General features: G+C 34.7%; 1 protein-coding gene across 1 annotated transcript in view; it reads left to right on the forward strand.

Moving 5' to 3' along the window:
• The first annotated feature begins 5,806 nt into the window (after positions 1-5,806).
• Positions 5,807-19,311, forward strand: part of LOC106142768 (zinc finger protein 579) — a 44,050-nt gene continuing 30,545 nt past the window's right edge. Inside the window, exon 1 of the mRNA XM_060951629.1 lies at positions 5,807-6,184. The gene's annotated coding sequence lies outside the window, so the exon portion shown is untranslated. The remainder of the gene's footprint in view (positions 6,185-19,311) is intronic.

Here is a 19,311-nt window from a genome sequence, read left to right on the forward strand (position 1 = left end):
ATATATACGCTCTACGCCGTAGCAGTTCTACGAGATCTACTACGTAGGTCGATATTACAAGATTTTTTAAATTAAAATTTGGCATGTAGTCTTAGATCGCTAACAGGAATTTTTAATAGAAGGTAAACAATACTATATAAGGGAACATGACAAAGCTAAAAAGAAAAAAAAATCTAGAATAACTTCTACGGCGTAGAGGGTCTACGCCGGCTGCTACGCGTCTGGTTATTTTTTTAACTGTTAATTATTTTTGGATGTTTATCTACACATACATACATATAATCACGTCTTTATCTCCTACGGGGTAGACAGAGCCAACAGTCAAAAGGCCAAGTGCAGCTGTATAGGCTTAATGATGGAATTGAGATTCATAGTGACAGGTTGCTAACCCATCACTCACAAGAAGAATATCAAGTTTATAAGCCTTTCCCTTAGTCGCCTTTTACGACATCCATATGAAAGATATGGAGTGGCTTTTTAAGTGCCGGGGACCAGCACTAAATAAGTAGATAGAAAAGATAGATAAAATCATTATTCACTATCACAATATATTTGTTGGACACATACATAATTAACATACATTAAATACGTCTTTACTAATATTATAAAGCTGAAGAGTTTGTTTGTTTGTTTGAACGCGCCAATCTCAGGAACTACTGTTTCGAATCGAAAAATTATTTTTGTGTAGAATAGACGATTTATCGAGGAAGGCTTTAGGCTATATAACATAATACTACAACTATTAGGAGCAAATATAAATAATGGAAAATGTGAAAAAAAACGGGGAAAATTATTCATCCTTGAGGGCTTCAATGATGGCCAAAATAACTATTCCACGCGATCGAAGCCGCGGGCACAGCTAGTAAGTAATAAACAATGTGAATGTACATATTTCTTTTTATAAAACTGAATAGAAATATGTTATCGGAAACTATATTTTCGTCTTTCAAACATAAAAGATATTTAGAGAGGGCTTTCAAATATAGGGCAGTGGGAATTTTAAGGGTTGATGTGCGTCGTCGCGACGCTACGGAGGGCCAGGAAAAATGATATAGCTGTTTTAAGCCGTGCGGTTCCCGGCACCAATAAAAAAAGTATTTATTTTATGTACTACTTAATTTGTTATGTACAATAAAATATTTACAAACAAAAAGAATAGGATCACTCCATATCGTTCCCATGGATGTCGTAAACGGCGACCAAGGGATAGGTTTATTAACTAGCGATTCTTTTTTTAAGCGAAGCAACCTGTCTCTTTTTGAATCTAAATTCTATCATTAAGCCAAACAGCTGAACGTGGCCTATGAATTTTATCAAGACTGCGGCTCCGTCTACCCCGCAAGGGATTTTGACGTTATTATGTACATATATTTTAAACCGGGCGAGTATTAACTTGGTGTAATTTTGAAACAGATTGCAGCGTTAAGGCTTTTCGAGATTGTAGGCTCTGTCTACCCTATAATGTATGACGATGTATGTAACGTGATGTATATTTGTATGTATATATTTGTGTACGTGCGTACGTATGTACGTATGTATGTACGTATGTATGTGTTAAAAAATTATTTTAAAGTTTTCATGCACTATGTGCAGAAAATTGGCAGTTTTTTTTTTGTATTGGTGCCGGGAACCACACGGTAGCCAATACGAAAAATTTCATCTCAATCGGATATCGGGAAGTGGGTCAAATTAAACTTGAAAGATTTGTTAACATACAAGTCAAACTAAATAAAAGCTTTTAAAACAAAATAGGACCACTCTACCATCTCTTTCCCGCGGATTTCGTAAAAGCCGACTAAGGGATAGGGTTATAAATTTGGCAGTTTCCTGTTAAGCGATGGGTAAACAACCTATTTAACACTATTTGAATCTCAATTGTATCATTCAAGCCATACAAGAACGTGCAATTTCAGTCTTTTCGAGACTGTTGGCGCTGTCTACCTCGGAGGGGATAAAGACGTGATCATATGTATGTATCTTGAAATAGTTTTGTGGAATACAAGTCACATTAAATAACGGAAAAACTGGAAAATGTAAAGAATAAGTGGGAATAATGTTTGGCCATGAGATCTGGAATAACTCTAGCAAAGATTTTTAGCGGATATCAGAAAAATTTTGTCTGTCAGTTATTTATTTACTAAGGTTCAAAGGTTACTCGTATTTAGAGTATTTATAAAGGTATTTACAATAAATTACAATAAAATAAATATGGTATCGTTGAGATTTCGTATCACAAATCTCGTATCACAAATCACGTAGGTACATATCACAAATATCGTATCACAATTAATTTAAGAGTGATTTGTTCCGTTCATAATATTTTATCATCTTTCTTTCTCAGTCTTTTGATGTCTGTTGGCTCTGTCTACCCCGCCGGGGATATAGACGTGATTATAAGTAATATATATATATATATATATATATATGTATGTATGGGATTATTGATAGTAACTAAAGTAATAAATTAACTTGATAATGAAATATTTCTCTGAATTTATAAAAGACTAAGTAAATGTTAATTCTTATACATATTTGTCCTTGGATAGTCCTTGAAGCGTATCGATGATATTATTGAACGAGAAACATCTTAGTACATATATTTTCAAGGTATTCTGAAATTAGATATAGGGAGTATAACGGGAGTTTAGTTCTAGAAAACGAATATTTTTTTTAAACAAGATAGTAATTAAAAATTTATAACAAACATTTAATCACGTCTTTATCCATTACGGGGTAGACAGAATCAATAGTCAGACTGAAAGGCCACATTCAGCTGTGTGGCTTTATGATGAATGGAAATGAAATTCAATTAGTGACAGGTTGAAAAAAAATTAAAATGATAAGTAAGTACCTTCTTAGTAATGAGGTTTGATTATTCGAATAAGAAAAAAAAAGCTAAACTAAATACAAATAATTCAATTCTTTGTACCAACCAGCCAGGATTAATATTCGAAAATTAAAAAAAAAAATCTAATTTCTTTTCATAACCGCGCGAAGGTCGAAGCGTAAGCTGGCAACAATATAAAATGGAAACGCAGCGTCGTTTTTAAAGAAAAAAAAAAACAATGTTGAAAAATGTATTTTCGCCAAGCGCGGGCGGTTTTAAAAATCGAATCAGGCCTTCCGTCCTTGAAGGAGAAAGGAGGCGTCCTGAGCGTCAACACATAAATCATATTTCTGGAGAATTTTAAAAGTCCTATTGCTTTCGCGTATTTGCCATGTACTCCCCCCCCCCCCCGGGGTGGGGGTGGCGTGTGTACTTACTCCCTCGTTTCCTAGTTCTGCGCTGTTCCACAGGGTGTTTCTGAAGGTTACGTGGTTGTTTAGTGATTTGTGGCCTTGGGCGGTTTGAGGAATCACTAGAACTGGTTTTGTCTTGCCGAGACTATTGGCTCTGTCCGCGCCGTAAGAGGTAAATATACATACATATTATTGATTACTAGCTGTGTCGCGACTTCGTCCGCGTGTAGTTCCTGATATTAGCGCGTTCAAATATTAATATAGATTTTAGATACACTTGTGTATATGTTCACTTACATACGAAATTAAAAATGGCTTCACGTTCTTCCTCATATTTTTTATGTGATCTAAGGGTATTTCTCGCTATTCTCACGGGAATGGAAATTAACTGGATATTCGTTTTATGCGGGCATGGGAGCCGCGTACGTAAGCTTTTTTGTTGATAAAGATACAAAATAATGTGCTGATTTGGATAACTGAAACGTGATATAAAATCATACACAATCTTCCTCCTGGCTTTAGTCCCGGTTACACCCTCACCTCTCTGGAGAGGAGCCCGGGTGTGCCTTTGACCATGGATCCTGGATTGGGTGAGTCAGGTTTTTACACGAATCGACTCCCATCCGCAACCTTTACAGTACAACTGGAGCTGTCTACCCCGTATGGTTACTTTATAAAGGATGTAAGAATAAGTTTTAATGAAAAAAAAAGCAAGACAATCTTAAGCAAGCCGCCTGTATATTCGTAAGGCGCCGAGTCGGAGCGAGGGCGGGCGGCCGGCGGCGCGCAGTATAGTTTAGATATACAGATAAAACAGGTCATATATTTATTTGTTTTGATCAAGAAGTTTGAATATTTCATTGTTTTTTTACGATAGAAATAGTGATGATTAAAATTAAATGATTCCTTTTTGTAAATGAAATGTTTTAAAAACTACAATACAGTCACAGATAAAATTCGAATGATAGAGTTTTTTTTTTAAATATTGTTTTAAATAAATGGCGATTGCAAATCAAAAAATAAATGTACTTATTTGTTTTAAGCAAACACCTTCATCTAAGTACTAATATCATATTATATGTAAAATTATTTTGCTTAAATTTTAATCAAAAAGAAATTTAGGTATAAAGCTCAAATTATAGCTTTTAAGTTTATTGCATGTGTCTGAAAAAGACACATGCAATAAACTTATACCCATCAGGTATCATTATAAATATTTCAAATTAAACCTAAGTAAATCTAACAATACAAACTTTTTATTTTACATCTACTACATCATAACAGTACTTAAGTTACATAGTGTAGTTTATAATCGGTTATTCATTTAATTAAGCTTTATGGTTTTGTCAATATTACTTAACATTTAATAAATCACGTATAATTTAATTTATTTTAAAAGTAAATACAAGCCTTTCTAAAAGTCCACTGTTTTAACATAATCAAGTCATCATACAACGATACCTTAATTCCAGTTTCGAATAGTATAAACAAGTATTCAACACACCGGAAACGAAGCGACATCTGAATTTTTCGTTTATACTATAACCGGCACACATGTGGTGGGGCACTAGGAAGAAGAAAACGGGCGAAGAAAAAAAGAGGGAGACGAAAAACTAGAGCGGGACGGAAAAGTGGGAGAAAAACGAAAAATTTCACCCGCCACCCCGCCGCCCCCCGCCCGGCCCCTCACACGCACACACGCGATTTTGTGTGAGGACTAAACGTTTTTGATACTGGCACTTTCACTTTGAAATTGTGAAGTGTAAAAATAAAAGAATTTAATGTTTTGGATATATGTCTGTTGAGATAGCGATGGGAAAAAGTGTAAGAAATGCTCAAAAATTATTCTAAGTATTTTGTGCAATAATGTGCTTGAAATTAGAATTATTTTATTGTCCAGAAAATGTTTTAAATTAATAAATAGAAAAAAGTACCTTATCTATATTTAAGTGCCCGTTTTCAACATTCAAATATAATTCTGTTTATTTTATAATTTTGTGGATAAAACTGTGAGTAAAACTGAAAAAATTATGGTGCGTCGCTGAAAAATCGGCAAATAAGTATTTAACGATGTATTTAAGTTGCGATACTGTTTGTAAATTTTAATCCGCAACCAAAGCACTGTTTCTTGCTTTATTTTACGTTTTTTAATGATAAGTGGCCAGAATTAAGCCTGCAATTTTAGGTATTAGCCAAAAAACAGGGAAATTTTCAACAATAATTTTCAACTCCAATCGTCGTCAAAGGTCGTCAATTATGATTTTTATTATTAATTGGTATTGTATTTTTAATATTAATATGTATTAAGGCAACTGGTAGGTAGTATATTTAGTTTGACAATAGAAAAGTATAAAGTTTGTACTAAGCTCAGAATATTATATATGAATATGAAATGGAACGTATGTATGGATTATTATTGTGTGAGGCTTCGATATGTGATTAGTTCCCCTCTCCGTGAATTTCCCGGCCCCCGCGAGTATCAAGACTGCGCGCTCCCGCGGGAGGCTATTGTAGCATGTTTTTATACCCAAAAATTTTAAGTCAGTAGGCGCTCGAACTCTGAGGCGCTTGAACGTTTTTATTATTATTAATATATATTTATATTTCGTTTTAATTTACAAGTTTTCCATGGTTCATAATTTTAATATTTTTATACCATTTTATACAATAAAGTGTTTATAGATAGGCGTAATTACAACAAACGAACATTCTTTAAAGAAACAATAAGGCGAGTTTTAAATTTCGAAAAATAACGGGCACATTAAGTTTTGACAGCAAGTTTCGGTCGAGTTTGACAGTTCGCGGTTTCGAATTTTAAAATTGACGTTTGAATTTCAACATGGCGGTCTGTGTGTTTGTCAGCGTGTCTGCCGGGTTCGTCGACCTCGCCGGATCCTCGCACTAGGATGATAAACTTCCAAAACATTTGACGTCTGCTTTATCCGTGAGTACATTTTTGAATCAATCGTGGGTATTTGGAATTATTGATGATGTTATGTAAGGGTGCGATCATAATGTCGCATGAATATTGTAGGAGTTGATATGAGCGGTGTGTGCGGTGGACGCACACATAAGCGGGATTGTTTTTATCGTTGCTAGTAAATTAGAAGGGCGATAGTGGCCCGATACGGACTGACTAGTGTTGGTATTGATTTTTTTCCCTCATTCTGTTAAATTTCATTTATTGGGGGAGCGACCGGACAGCCGATGACGTGTGCAGCAAGCCGCGCTCGTGTGGCGAAGGGAATCGGAAGAATGGGGCTATTTTTAGAGCAACCTTGATAACTTATCACTACAAAATGCTGAAATTGCTTGGGAAATTTGACGGATCGCTGTGCCGGTCGTTAAGCGTCTCAGTTCATTTATCACTCTTTTATTTTATGATTGGAAAACTTTTATGGCATTTTTGAATGTATATCTTGGTTTTTGCATTAATTTTACCTTTTTTTTTGTTAATCTGTATAACTATGTTATATAAGGTAACTGTGACTACACATTTTTACAGTAAGACGAAGACCATTGAATGAATGATGTTGAAATTTTGTTTATGACTGTTAAAATTGATTCTTTTTAAAATTGGGTCTGTCTACTCCGTAAGTGACAAAGACGAAATTATTTGTATGTATGTTTATATTAAGTAAGTATTCTAGATTTGAAATACATGAAATACTGCTTACTTCACATATACCTACGGACTTTTCTGGAACGCTTTATTTTCGATACGAAAATAAAGTCAACAATTTTCTTATCTAAACATATATAGTGTTAAACTGCATTGGATATACAAATTGTATTTAATCGAACACTGCTTTTATGAATATTAAAACCTGGATCCTCCTGGATCATCTGCATACATACATACATACATAAAATCACGCGTCTTTCCCGGAGGGGTAGGCAGAGACTACCTCTTTCCACTTGCCTCAATCTCTGCATACTTCCTTCGCTTCATCCACATTCATAACTCTCTTCATGCAAGCTCGGCGGTTTCGGGTACTTTTGACTTGACCCTCTTTATCAGGACGTCCTTAATTTGATCAAGATACGTTCGTCTAGGTCTTCCCACTCCGACCTTTCCCTCCACACTCTCCTTGTATATCTGCTTAGTCAACCTGTCATCTGTGATCATCTGCATCTGATTAAAAACACCAGACGGATGATAAAAGTACATATAATGATCAATCCAAAACTTCTTCCTCCTCATCTCTCTGGAGAGAACCCCTGGGGCAACATTTGACCAGGATCCTGGATAAGGTAAGTCAAGTTTTTACACGAAGCGGCTCCCATCTGATATCCGCTATCTTAGCAGAAGAACATAAACCATAGAACGAATTGAACCATGGTAAAAGAGGCTCTAGATGAATGTGCCTATTCCCTTAGTCGGCTCTTACAATATCCATATTAAAGTAATGGAGTGATACCATTCTAATGTGCTGGGAACCACACGTCACAATATGATGTATATATTTTTAAATTATTATTTTAAAAACACCACGTTGGGCGCCAAATTGTAATGTTGAATCGGTTACTATGAACTATAAACCAGTCAAGTGTTGAACTCGTATACTCTGTTTGTATGTTACGCTTTCACGCCTAAAACGACCAATTTTAAAGAATATTTGTTTGAATATAGTGTGCCGTGTGGTTTCCAGTACTTTAGAATTGGAACCACTCCTTATCTTTTACATGGAAGTCGTTAAAGGCGACTAAGGGATAGGCTGTTAAACTTGGAATTTCACTTTTAGACGAAGGGCTATCAAACTGTCACTGTTTGAATCTCAATTTTCATACAGCTGTACATGGCCTTTCAGTGTTTTCGAGACTGTCGGCTCTGTCTACCCCGCAAGGGAAATAGACGTGACTATAAGTTTGTGTGTACGTGTGTTGTTTCGATATATTTGATTTTCAGAGGTCTAACATATACTTACTATATATTTTTTTTTATGGGAACAAAGCAGAAAGTAACAAATAGTAAAATAATCATTTTAATATTACAAAATGACACAACAATTTCAATAATTTCCATGGATATACATATATATGATATCCATGGATAATATTAAGTGATAAAACATCGTAATAACTTTATTATTCTCCAATGAGAGTGGAATAAGTTGATGACAGTTACGCCACACGATAGACTCGTAAAAAACGGTTTGATGACGATTGTAAACCACGCCTATTTATATATATACACATACATACATATAGTCACGTCTATATCCCTTGTAGGGTAGACAGAGCCAACAGTCTTAAAAAGACTGACAGGCCACGTTCAGCTGTTTGGCTTAATGATAGATATTATATATATGTACTACTCTGTCAAAAAAGTAGCAGGAAAAGATCAATAATACACAAACTGTTTGTTATTCATCCAAATTTATTTTATCACCTTCAAAATATGCTCCTTTAGAAACGATACACTTACGCCAACGAATAATCCAATCATCAAAACATTTTTTAAACGCTGTTTCCGGAATTGAGGTCAGTTCTCGCCGCGAATTCTCTTTTATGTCTTCTACCGATTGAAAACGGGTGCCACGAAGTGGTAATTTGAGTTTAGGAAAAAGAAAAAAGTCGGCTGGAGCCATATCTGGTGAATATGGTGGTTGCTCGATGGTATTTGTTGAGTGTTTGGTTAAAAATTCGTTCACAATGATGGCCTTGTGCGAAGGTGCATTATCATGGTGCAAAATCCAAGAATTTTCTTTCCACAAATCTGGCCTTTTTCGTCGGATTTGCTCTCTTAAATAAATAATCCATTCTCGATACTTTTCTGACTGAATGTATGTATATAAAGTATATGTAATTGTATATGCTACATACAGACAAATATATAATGACCTTGTAAGGTTTATTATACACGTGACTGATTGCATCGTGAAATAAAATTGGTAGCATTGACGCGTCCTGTCAGTGTGCCGGCATAGAGGAGCTTACTTTATAGAGACTAGCCTTTGTTATTCCTTATTTTTTGGCCTGCATTTGTGTCACACTGCTGCGCAAATTCCATAAAGCTTTAACCGAAGCATCATTTTGCCATAGAGTTTAGGTTTAGAAATATATTTGAAGATGTCATTGTCATCTCACTATCTTATCTGGTCTTTTTTGAGCTGAGAGGAATTTCTCTAACGTTGTTAAGGCTTATCGTGTATCTCTTCCTTTTTTTTGAAACAAAAACTAATCCGAGATTCATGCTCTAAGTTCTTTAGCTTGTCCACATTCTCTCACAAAATAATTTGCTTTATTTTGTACGGTCAAGTACCTTAACCCACAAATTTGCATAGAGTTATGAATGTGGATAAAGCGTCAAAAGTGTGCAAAGATAATGGCAAGTGGAAAGATGTAGTCTTTGTCTTCATAGATAGAGAACATTTCAATAAAAAATAATGGTAAGTAGTAGACACTGGTACCACTCCAAAAAAAGAACCGTAATTTTATACAAATATGTAATCATATAAGGCTTGGGCTCTCATCTTTTGCTACTCTGTGCATCCTAGACGCATTGACGTGAAGTTCTGTCAACCTTTGACATTTCGAGAGGGAACGCGGCCTGGCATTTTTCATGACGAAGTGGGGAATGAAAATATGATAGCCATGTTATTTATTAAAAGCCTCATCGAGCCTTTAAAGTTATGGCAGGATTAGTAGGAATATGAAGGTGACCGAAAGCCAACTATGACTAAGATTTAGGGTGGGTAAGGTGGTGAGTTAGTTATTCTATCATATAAGCGAACGAGGTCTGATTACCGGAAGCACGTTAAGACCGCCGAGATTGCAAAATAAATACGTAAATAATAAATAAATACATAATAAACAAAATAAATAATTGAAAAATAAACAAATATACACGGTACAAATTACACAGATATACAAGGAGAGTGTGGAGGGAAAGGTCGGAGTGGGAAGACCTAGATCCTTGATCAAATTAAGGACGACCTGGCAAAGGGTTAGGTCAAAAGTACCCGAAACCGCGGAGCTTGCATGAAGAGAGTTATAAATGTGAATGAAGCGAAGGAAGTATGCAGAGATCGTGGCAAGTGGAAAGAGGTAGTCTCTGCCTACCTCTCCTTGAAAGAGGCGTGATTTTATGTATGTATGTATGTACAAATTACCAGAGATGCGATTTATTTGAAATACTTCTATTTAAAATGCAAATACAAAATACCTATTTTGTATTTAAATGCCTTTTAATAAAAAACATTTTGTTTTTTATTTGAAATACCTTTCGAGATGTATTTTGCATTTATAATATTCATTTCAAAATGCAAACTACTTTGTGATTAAGTTTAGCCAATATTACCACTCAAAAAAATGAAATGATCTTATGATGCTTGTATGTCGAATTTTACCTATAGAGGCGCCTGCTATTCCAGCCATGCGTCCTTTTTTTTGGTCAGAGTGCGCGCCTTATGTCTGACTAGTGTTAATGTCAAACGAAAATATCGATGGCTATAATAAAAACGCAAAATTAGTCAAACATCACCGGTCAAATTTAATTTATTAACGTGTCTCTACATTGGCGGAATTAATTGTGCGTCATCCATCTGCGGACGCTTTAGAAGCCACAAAAAACAAACGCAACGCTTTAATTTAACGGATTTATTGTTTGCTGGTGCTGGTGCTAGTAAAGTGATTACTGATCTGATTTGATGGGGTAGAAACCTGGCACTATTTGAATCTCAATTCTATCAAAAAGCCAAACAGCTGAACATGGTCTGTCAGTCTCTTCAGGACTGTTGTCCCTGTCTACCCCGCAAGGGATATAGACGTGACTATATGTATGTATGTATGTAATAAAAATAAATTGATGTTGATTTTTTTCACTTTTTGACAATACCAGTCGAACTTTTATTAATAAAAGATAATTTTAATTGTATTAATAAAAGAAAAAAAATTCACACAATCCACAAAAAGTGCCTTTATTTTGTGGATTGTGTTTAAATTTTTCTATCCTAAATACCTAAAATAAATAAAAATATCGATTTGGTCAAAATGTATTTTATTTTTTAAAAGTATTTTCAAAATACCTGTATAGTGATTGTGACGGCCTCTGTGGCGCAGCGGTAGTACGCTTGTCTGTGTCACAGTAGGACCCGGTTTCAAAACCTAGCTTTTGAGATAATAGCGTGATTATGTACATATGTATGTATATGAATAGGACCACTCCATCTCGTTCCCATGGATGTCGATGTGGGATTCTTCATTTAGGCGATGGGCTAGCAACCTGTCACTATTTGAATCTCAATTCAATCATTAAGCCAAACAGCCGAGCGTGGCCTGTCAGTCTTTTCAAGACAGTTGGCTCTGTCTACCCCGCAAGGGATATAGACGTGATTATATATATGTGTGTATGTAACTAGGTTGTATATAGGTATGCTCCAATCCATGAAATCTTTTCTTGCGCGATTTAGACTTATCGCTGCTGTTGGCTGAGATTGTCATCGTATCTTCGCGCTCATTGACAGTTGGTGTGTGACATTAGTGATGTCGCCACATATGTATGTATGTATGTATGTGATAAAACACAGAACAAAAGAGTCGGGCTTGCACGTTTTATCGTTCGATGCTCTGTTTTAGTTGATATTGCATTGGAATGCAGGTGCAGTGTCGTGATGACAGCAATTACTGTCTAGACAGTTCGTGACCATGACTTTGTATATTAGCATGGCATAGGTTTTTCACCAGCAAGATTCCAAATACAGTATCGCAAAATTTCAAGAAGATTCGTTCAGTTGATAATGCTTTAAGAGACAATAAACAAACAAATAAACTTTATAATCCTTTTAGTTGGGATACCACGGAACACCAATTAACCAAATATTGAATCTGTTTTTTATAAACAGTGAATGAACTATAATAAAAGAAATACATATGTTAATGTAGATGTGGTGTCTCTAGTGATTACATTTAAACTGGTTTTGCATCAGTGGGAAAGACTCTCATTATATTGAAATGCATGTAATACAAAAGAGTTAAACGAACTGTACAGTCGAGGACAAAAGTCTTACGAAAATTTTGTTTTTAATTTTTTTTTTCATAATTTATTTATTTATTTATTCTTTATTGTAACAATTACAATTTGTAAAGTACAATAGGCGGACTTAATGCTAGTAGCATCATCTAACAGTCTACCGTTGGGTTTAGCAGAGAACCTTTGTGTGGGTGATAATTGCTCCCTTATAGGGGTTAATTCATTTCTAGTAAAAGTACTTACAATAGATACATATAATCCCACCTCTTTCCCGAGGGGTAGGCAGGGACTACATATTTTCACTTGCCACGATCTCTGCATACTTATATGTATATCTTCCGCTTCATCCACATTCATAACTGTTTTCATGCAAGCTCGTCGGTTTCGGGTATTTCCTATAAAATTTCTAGTATAACTCAAAAGAAATAAACACCCCATTTATCGTTTGTGTTAGCGACGGCCATGCTGCCAACCTTTTTGGTTCGGCGCCATAGATTTATAATTTTATCAATGTGAAAAAAGAGAAATGAAAAAGAAAAAAAAAATCTAGGTATATCATAACACTTTTCTGCACAACTATTCGCGTATTTACCTAGGGAATCCCGCGTGTTGCGCACGCGCGGCGTTCCGTCATAAAGGTCTACTCACACAACCGGTTTTCGAGACGCGACGAGATCAAGGTCCGATCTTGCATCACAATTATGATTAAGATTTACGATAATTGGCAGTGTGACCTTAGAATATTTTACTTCTATTCTTAGTGACCCTGCGAAGGACACGCGTTTTTATGTATTTTTTACAAACACATTTTTATTTTATTTTGCGTGACAGAAAGATTTAACACAAAAAACAAAACTTTTATTTATTATTATGACATTTAATTCATTTCAACATTACCTTTTATTTTATTTTTTCACAACATTGGTTGACGATAAATAAACTATTACTAAAACTAAGTTTACTGCCGCTTCCAAAGCGTCAGTGCAGAAGAAGCGGTAACAAAATTCTTCGACAACGTCAACTTCACAATTATCCAAACTTATTAGAATAGAAATGTGTACGAGAGAATACATTGTGCTGATTAATTGACTTACACAAAATTTAAATAGTAAAATATTTTTTTTTATGGATTGACAGTTTTAAATAGAACTTATAGGTACTTAAAATAATAATAATTAAATAATTTTAAGTAGAAATTACTGAATTTTTAATTAGGGTTCAAATCAAACTACAATTCTTGACAACAGTGTTAAAAAGATTGAAATGCTACGTCAAAATGGCATATATAAAAAGAGTTCCGACTCTTATTATATGTATATGCCAGTTTACCTATGCCGGTAAAAACTAAAGATTCCGTGGTAATTGCGAAAAACCTTTATTCTTTTGTAAGTGGCGCTAAATTCGCGCGAAAAAACTAGTTAGTTAATATCTTGATTGCATAATAATTCATTATCGTAGTTTATATTTTGGTCACCCATCTTAAACCTGACCATAAATAACATTGCTTAACAATTACACAACCACACGTTATACATTCCAAACTCCGACTTCCCTAATAAAAAACATGACATTAAAATAAAAGAGGCTTCCTTCCTCCTGACGCTGTTGTAAAACCCATCTTATTTCCTACTGGGTTAAATGAATTTTATAAAAAAAAATATCCTTCTAATATTTTAATGCGAAAATTTGCGAGTATGTCAGGATGTCAGTAAACTACTGAACCCATTACGATGAAATTTGGTATGTAGGCAGCTGAAGACCCAGAATAACATATACATATATTTTTATCCCGGAGTTCCTGCGAGATTGAATCCATGCAGACGAAGTCGCGGGCGGCCTCTAGTATATAATTGATGTCGTAAAAAGCGACTAAGGGATAGGCTTATAAACTTGGGATTCTTCTTTTAGGCAATTGACTAGCAACCTGTCTCTATTTGCATCTCACTTATATCATAAAGCCAAACAACTGAACGTGGCCTATCAGTCTTATCAAGACAGTTAGCTCTGTCCACCCCGCAAGGGATATAGACGTGATTATATGTAAAAATATAAGAACATTTGGTAATCATTCCTATTGTCTTGTGTGAAGTTTATTTAGTGTTGCGGTAAACTTATAAATTTAAGACCTTGTTGTACTCATATTATGCAAATAAAAATTTGAAGTTTGAAGACTAAAAAGTCATGCTCCAATCAGTTTGGGAAAGTCCTGCCCAAAGACTGGTGAACAAAAACTGTAAAAGATTTTTCCTTAAAGTTGACAACCTCAGAACAATGACAATAAAAACCCACGAAATGTGCTAGAACAAAAAAAAAGTATCTGAATTCGCGGCTTTTCATGATTTTTTTTTTTTATTAGGTTTTTCGAATATCATCATAATTTAAACTCATAACTGACTGACTGACTGAAGACAACCAGGAATAACTTCTAGGCTTAGGAGGGATTTTGAAAATTATTCTTTTCTAGAAAAAAGACACCTATGTCTTTTTTATAGAAAAGAATGATTTTCAAAATTGGGTACCAAGTATCACTTATCGACGTCAACATATTATTTAAAGTCTAATTATATCTACTACCGCTCCCAAAGCGCATGTATAGAAGAAGGAAGTCAATTTACAAATATAGATCTCTTAAATTTAAATCGTAGATTAATGCACATTGCCTACATAAAGAAAAAGTGAAAAAGTACAAAATAAATGATATTAATAAATGTAAAGATATGTACAAATACATACTGTACAAATTGTATCAGTACTCGAACAAAGTCAAAAATGCACAAGCATTTAAGAGGCCATTCTGTCAAGCTCGGGTCACACATGTTTATCATTAATATAATACTCCGTGCTGTAATAGGTTTTCATACGAAGCTCATCATTAATATACTTTTTGAATTTTCTATCAGGCATTTCAAGAACACTTTCATAATTTATTATAAAATCTTATACAATTAATCAGAAATGATTTCCCTACCTTAGCCAGCCGATGCGCTGGGACTAACAACTTATAATTGTTCCGCAGTGATTTACTAGTACATTCACCTACTATTTTTTAAAGATTCTTATGTTTTTCTTAACATACATATTATAATCGAACATATATTGGGCCCTCCCAAAAAATATCTCTCCCTGTAACCGGAATGAAAGAACCCTATGACCACCTCCAGATTTCGCCACCAACCTGTTAACAAGTTCACATAAAGAAAGGATAGTGTTACTTGGCCTTCCCGCTTCCGAATGGTAGTCATAATTTTGAGGACTGATTGTCCCATGTGTTATTGAGTCATGTTATGGCGTCACCACGAGACTTCGTGTGAGATAATTGTATCATTTCAAACGATCCACTTGCGCCTGAGTCAGTAGTAATATAAAGTAATAATTTTTGTAACATAACATTACATACTAGCTTCCGCCCGCGACTTCGTCCGCGCGGATGTCGGTCTTCGCGTGGATGATTTTTATTATTTGTATTTTTCCAGGATAAAAAGTATCCTATTTTATGCCCAGGATAATAAGGTGTAATTATACCAAGTTTCATCGAAATCGAACCGTTAGTTTTCACGTGATGTCTGAACATACAGACAGACGGACAAAAATTTTTTTAATCACATGCTTGGGTTTGGTATCGATCCAGTAACACCCCCTGCTATTTATTTTTTCAATATTTTCAATGTACAGAATTGACCCTTCTACAGATTTATTATATGTATAGATAGATAGTCACGTCTATATCCCTTGCATTGAATTCAATACCTTTTTCTTCTTGGTGTCGACTTAGGATCATTTAGTGATGATCTTATGTTGTCGATGTTCAAAAACTTAACTTTTTTTTGCCAAAATGACCAGCCACTTTCATTTCGGGTTCACTGGGAAGTATGCGTTCTATGTACTATTTATGTCTCTGCCTACCCCTCAGGGAAAGAGGCTTGATTTTATGTATGTACTTTTCAACAAATAAAAAAACTAACTGAGAACATACATAAATGGAGGATGCTCCACTTAAATCCACTGACAAGAGTTAGCTCATACATTTAAGAAGAAGAAGTATGTATCTGCTATTTCGAAAATCAAAAAGCTAAATTAATTAATAGTAATCCCATCTATACTAATATTATAAAGCTGAAGAGTTTCTTAGTTTGTTTGTTTAAACGCGCTAATCTTAGGAACTACTGGTTCGAATTGCAAAATTCTTTTTGCGTTTAATAGACCATTTATCGAGGAAGGCTTTAGGCTATTGGTCATCACGCTGCAACTATTAGGAGAGAAGAAAATATAGAAGATGTGAAAAATGAAGGGCAAAATTATTCATCCTAGAGGGCTTCAATGATGCCCAAAATAACTTTTCCACGCGGACGAAGTCGCGGGCACTGCTAGTGTAAAATAAACTCCTACGTCATTTGACAATACGTAATATTGAAATGAGTTGGTCGTATCTTATGTGTGAGTAATTTATCAAAAATAACTTAGCAGGTTTTCCGAAACGTAATAATTTAAATTTTAAATCACTTTAAAACATTCATGTTATTTATCTAACAATTTATTCTTACAAACCCGACAGCAATTCAGCATATGAACGATACATTCATATAATTACGTCTGTATCCCTTGCCGTGTGGTTCCCGGCACCAATACCAAAAAAGAATAGGACCACTCCATCTCTTTCCCATGGATGTCGTAAAAGGCGACTTGGGATTCTTTTTTAGGCGATAGGCTAGCAACCTGTCACTATTTGAATCTCAATTCTATCATTAAGCCAAATAGCTGAGCGTGGCCTATCAGTCTTTTCAAGACTGTTGGCTATCTCTTAGTCGCCTTTGTCACCATGGGTAAGAGATGGAGTGGTCCTATTCTTTTTTGTACTGGTGCCGGGAACCACACGGCACAATGCCATTGGACAATTTTATTGATTAAATTATTAATTACTTTATTATGCCGCCTCCGATGTAAAGAATAAGCATCTTTAACCTACAAATAACCTGTAATTAAAAATAAATTACTATCACACCTCGTAAGTACGCGTAAACAAATATTATTAAGTACCTGCTTAATTATTTAATTAGGTCTTATGACAGTCGTATTAAGCGGTAACTTTTTTCTTGTTATAAGAAAGCTCTTTGTGACTTTTATTATAAAAACATAATTTGATAAACATCGTTCATTTTGCATCATGAACTGACCATGGATCGAACCCGGGACTTGTGGTTCAAAGGTAGGAACACTACTACTGTGCCAAACAGAACATACATACATATAGTCACGTCTAAATCCCTTACGAGGTAGAGACAACAGTCTTGAAAAGACTGAAAAGCCACGTTTGGATGTATGGCTTAATGATGGTATTGAGATTCAAATATTGACAGGTTGCTAGCCGATCACTTACAAGAGGAATCCCAAGCCTTTCCTTGTCACCTTTTACGACATCAATTAAAAGATATGGAGTGGTTCCACCTATCCAAAGTGCCGGGAACGGCATAAGTTAGTTGAAATTATTTAGAAAATAATCTAACTACGTGCTATTATCTTCAGAGCTTATTTATCTGGTATCTTTAAAGCCAATCATTAATTAAACACAAATATTTTTTCAATTAAATAATATCGGTTTGTTCCCATTCAGTCACACCTCGATCTGTAACACTGTTACTCAATGGGAAAAAAATTCCCGTTGTGTAGCAGTGGTACACATTGCAACTATCGTTTTCCCAATGAGTAACACTGTTACACAATGGCACTTTGTATTCCCGATCACTAACACTGGTTAAGAATATTTTTAATAAAAGCATTTCTAATGTTTGTTTAATTAGTTCTCAATTGAAAAAGAATAAGTCATGTAACGAATTAGTGTAGAAAATACATATATTGTAGTCGCTAATGTTTTTCATTGTTTATTAAGTGACGTCATTTACTTACCTGAATTACTTGAACCCTGCGCCAGCTCACTTGCGGCGTATTTCAAAGCACAATTGAAACAATAGATTTCGTGGAACTGGATGGCCGAAAAGAGATAAGATCGAAGACTACAATATATGTATTTTCTACATTAATTCGTTACATGTCTTATTCTTTTTCAGTTTAAAACTAATTAAACAAACATTAGAAATGCTTTTATAAAAAATATTGTTAACCAGATTTAAAGATCGGGAATACAAAGTGCCATTGTGTAACAGTGTCACTCATTTGGAAAACGATAGTTGCAATGTGTACCACTGCTACACAACGGGAATTTTTTTCCCATTGAGTAACAGTGTTACAGATCGAGGTGTGACTGAATGGGAACAAACCATAATATCAATATACATATATTTAATTAAATATAAATATCAGATATATTTCTATATCTTAATAAAAAATACTTGTTCATAAGTATACTTATTACATTTGAATTAAAAAATAAAAGTTCAAAATTACGACAAAATAATATTTATTAAAGCTTATCTTACTAGTTCTTATCATTACAATAAATTATTGAGTATCTTTTATTGGAACTAACATTATAATAACACCCAGTCACTCCAGCTATATAATATATATATAAAAGATATAAGATGAGAGAGACTTGGCAATTGACCGAGTTACATCCTAAAATCCCTAGATATTATTGAGCGATTCCTGTCAGACCTCCACAAACTTGCAGGGGAACTTAACCCCTTTTGGATCTTGAGTTAATCCAGTTGTCTGAATGTGCAGGGGAGCCCTACACAACGTAAATTTTTATTTGCATATACTTCACTGGCTTTTTATTGGTCAATGAGGAACTTTTTAACCAACTGCGACAGAATGATGGTAATGTTTTAAATGCACATGCTGTATGTAGATTTTTCTTATTTAATATACGTTCCAACTGGGGTTGATTGTCTTTTGGTTAAGGAATATATCAAGTCAAATATATCTTGGCAGTGTTTATAGACTATAAACTATGGTCTTGACGAAAACCCTTTGATTAACTTCTGCTTTTATAATTGCCTTGCGTTTTCCTAACAGTGAAGAACACATAGTGAGTGCCAGCTTCATTCCTTGCGCAGATTGTAAAAGCCTATCAAGGATTGCGACGTCAAAGCCTGCATAATTTGCGGATTGGGAAAAGTCGCGTGAGGTTACATGTGTCA

The sequence above is a fragment of the Amyelois transitella genome, chromosome 25 (assembly GCF_032362555.1).
Source record: "Amyelois transitella isolate CPQ chromosome 25, ilAmyTran1.1, whole genome shotgun sequence".
Classification (NCBI taxonomy): Eukaryota; Metazoa; Arthropoda; class Insecta; order Lepidoptera; family Pyralidae; genus Amyelois; species Amyelois transitella.